This window comes from Phodopus roborovskii, unplaced genomic scaffold (assembly GCF_943737965.1).
Source record: "Phodopus roborovskii unplaced genomic scaffold, PHOROB, whole genome shotgun sequence".
NCBI lineage: Eukaryota > Metazoa > Chordata > Mammalia > Rodentia > Cricetidae > Phodopus > Phodopus roborovskii.
Window position 1 is genome coordinate 2,338,091 of NW_026126442.1, and position 3,628 is coordinate 2,341,718.

Genomic DNA, 3,628 nt, shown 5'->3' on the forward strand with positions numbered 1-3,628 from the left:
TTCCGCTTCCGTACCCAAGAGCCCGCCCACTAGGGGTATTCCTTTCCGGTTTTTTTTTTTTTTTTTTTTTTTTTTTTGTGAATTTCTGAATTAGACTTTCAGCCAGCGAACCAGTCGCTTCCTCTCTTCGATATTCCTCCCCACCCCTAAACAGCCGTGCCTGTGCTAGCAGCCCACCCACTGGAGTTCATTTGCAGCCCTCTCATCCCGTGCATGGTCTTTCGGCTTAGACTCTACAGATGCTGAACTGAGGGCTGCTGGGAATTAGGTTTGGAGGCTTAACTTTCTATTCTGCCTACAGAAAGGTGGCTGAACTTTTAACTGGGAAAAAGGGTTTTGCAAAATGTAACGTGTTTGGTAGTTGCTACCAGTTATTCTGTAAAATATAAAGAATAGAAGAAAGAACAACAGTAGGGGCTGGAGAGTTGGCTCAATGGTTTAAGAGCACTGGCTGTTATTCCACAGAACCCAACACCCACATGGCAGCTCACAACTGTCTATAACTCCAATTTCAGGGGATCAAACACTCTCACACAGATACACATGCAGGCAAAATGGCAATGCATATAAAATAAAAATTATTTTAAAAAGAGAAAGAACGGAAGTCGTGTCCATTTGACTCTGCTGAGTTTTCAGCTGTAGTTCAGGTCATTTGTAGCTCACTGTACCTAATAGATGTAACACTTTTATGTGTATTACTCCCTAGGTCTCCCCCCCACCCCCTCACAACACATATCACACCTTTTCACCTATTTGAGATATCCCTACATGGCTTAGGAAAATCATTAACTCAGAACAATTCTTGCCCCTACTTCTTTTGGAGCACACTAATTGAAGGAGATGGTGGGGGAGTGGTTTCCTCCCAGACTGTATTAGGGACAAATCACACTCCTCAGAGAGATGCTTCTTTAATCAGGGAAGAAAAATTAAAGTGGGCTGCTCTCTGACTCAGGCAGAAAAAACAGCAAATGACTTTGAAGGTGTAGTTTTTAAGAAAGGGATAAAAAGGAGGTCTCTGTCAGAATGGGGGTATATTTAGATTGGGCATGTTAACTAGGTGAACCAAAGGGGGATTTTGATAGCTGCACTTTGGTAGTCAGCCTCAGAAGGAGGAAGTAGCCAAATAAGGAAATAGACTTTGGGGGTTAGCTTTAGGGTTGTGATCTAATGGCTTTTAGCAAGGCAGAAAGAATAGGGGGAAAGAATAAAGCCTGCCAGAGCCATGCTTGCCATACTTGAGCTGGCCAGAGTCCCTTCACTAATAGCTAGATAAGAAACTTAAATCCCAAACCCACAATGCAGGAACTTAAGAACTTCCAGTTTTCTGGCTTTGGAGTTATCTGAAACAAGCATTTCTCTTGGTGTCTTCAGTATTTGATTCAATTCTCCAGCAGAATGGGGGTCCTTGACCTATGTCAGTTCATGTCTTTGCTGCCAATTCCAATGTTTACATTTGGGGGACAGGACAGTTAACAGACCACACTTCCTCCAAATTTGGAAAGATGCTGGCAAGCCCTGGGTGTAGAAGGGCCAACTGAAGGACAACTAGTCAGGTTGTTAGACAGTTAGGGAGCAGGCCATGTCTAGGAAACAAGTAGTGAATTTTCAAAATGGTTGACTTCTTCAACCTCCTAACTTGATATAAGCCCAGCAGCTTAAAACAAGGGCTATGTAGGCTTTTACATAGAGGGCATGAGAGCCATGTGCTCACAGATAGCACTAGAATTGTTAAACATGCAGACTTTTTTCTTCAATAGAAGACACCGACAGAAGTGGATGTTGTTTAGTAACTGGTGATTCTGCTATTCTTTATAGCCAGCTCTCACCCAATTCCCCCTTATCCTAAACATTGCTTCTCAGTCAACAGAACCTATTCTTGTGGAAGAGGTTGCAGATGCTTTGCAAAGGAGTTTCAAAGTAGTCAGACCTTCAGCTTCATTCTGATAATTGTCAGAAGGAAACCTTTTTCAAAAGTTTTACGGCTTAAATATGTAATAAAATAAACTGCTCAGGGTCAGATTACAGAAGTTTGAACCAACACTGGCTAAGTCATTTGGAACTCAGTTTCCTTCTTACCTCACAGGGTTCTTTCTCTGTTGGCAGCAGAACTTGCAGGGACCCCCACAGTTTGTCTCCCACCAGAAGATCCCTGGTTCATTTCAAGGCCTGCCCAGGACATGTCAGTTCTGGGCCAATCAACAATCCAAGCTTTCTTCAAACTGGCTAATCCTAAATCAGGGGAGGAAGACCCCTTAGAGACTATGAAACCCCAACCCTCCAAAAGAGACTGGATTTTTAGGCTCTCTGCGTCCCTTCCCGCTCTACTTTGCAAGAGGGTCTTTCTCTTGTGTGTCTGTTTGCATGTGTGTGTTTCCTCATTCCCAATAAACACCTTTCTGCCTCTGTTGATTCTGTCTTCCATGTTGAGATATTTCTGCTACCACTTGTTGAGTTCCAGACTTCTCTTGTCTATTTATTCTTTAGCTGTCAGAGAAAATTAACCCAATCAGGACCTGTAAACTGTATCATTTGGTTAACTTCTTCTTGGGCAGTGGTAAATTGTGCTTCTTTCTTCCTCTACAACTCAGCTGTCCAAAAGGCTTTCTGTGACTAAGTAACCGAGCCCAAAATGGCTCAACACTGTCTTTTAGGGCATTCGATGCTTTCATACCTCTTAAAGGCAGAGAGGGAGAGTGAATAATGTTAACTGGCCCTCAGCACCTACCCTAGGCAGATTGGAGTCTCCCGAGGAAATAAGAGTACAAAACCTAACCCAAGAACTATACTGGGTGCACTTTTGGGGGGGGGGGAAGAAAGGGGAATGTAGCGTCCATCATGCTCCTGGATGAACTCAAACCAAACAATGGAGAATGAGCCATTGGAGCCCCAAAGCCTGAGGCCGGAAGAGGCGGGTCTTTTCAAGGACCGCCCACCGGACATGCCCAGTGGGCCTCGCGCTGGAAAACTTGCCATACCATGTCTGTGCTTCAACTGCTCGGGGTTCTGCGTCAGCCGGTGAGTGTTAGTTCTCCCGCGTGCAGCAGGAAGCCTGACTCTAAGCCAACTGGCTCACAACTTCCTCGGGACAGTCTGGAGTCGAGTGGGGGGCGATAGTCCCTTAAAGGGGGAATAAAGAGGACACTAGAAAATAGTGCAGGCCACGTGGGTGTCTGGCTCTCGACCTGGCACGTGTGCCTTCCCTCTGAATCGCCGGAGTACACGAGGCTGATTCTGTATTGAGAGTTTGTAGTGGAGGCCATTTTGGTGTTCGGGTACCACAGGCCTTCATCTCTGCTCAGCCAACCAAGAGTTACCTCAACCCAAGTCTTCCAGACTTTATCCTAGAAGTTTTTATCTCTGTCTCTTTTTACATTTATTTGTGTAGGGGTGGAGAGTGCGCATTCATGATTGTCGGAGGACTACTTGCAGGTGTCATTTCTCTCCTATCACATTAGTTCATGAGTAGAACTCAGGTTATCAGGTGTGGCGGCCAAAGACAAAGTTGGAAGGAGGGGGCTGCTGCTTTCTTTTCCATTGCTTACTTGTAATGTCTGGAGTAAAAGGAACTACATGCAGCATCCCCCCCCCCACCTCTGATCCTCAAGGGGCCTCACCCTTATCGATTATA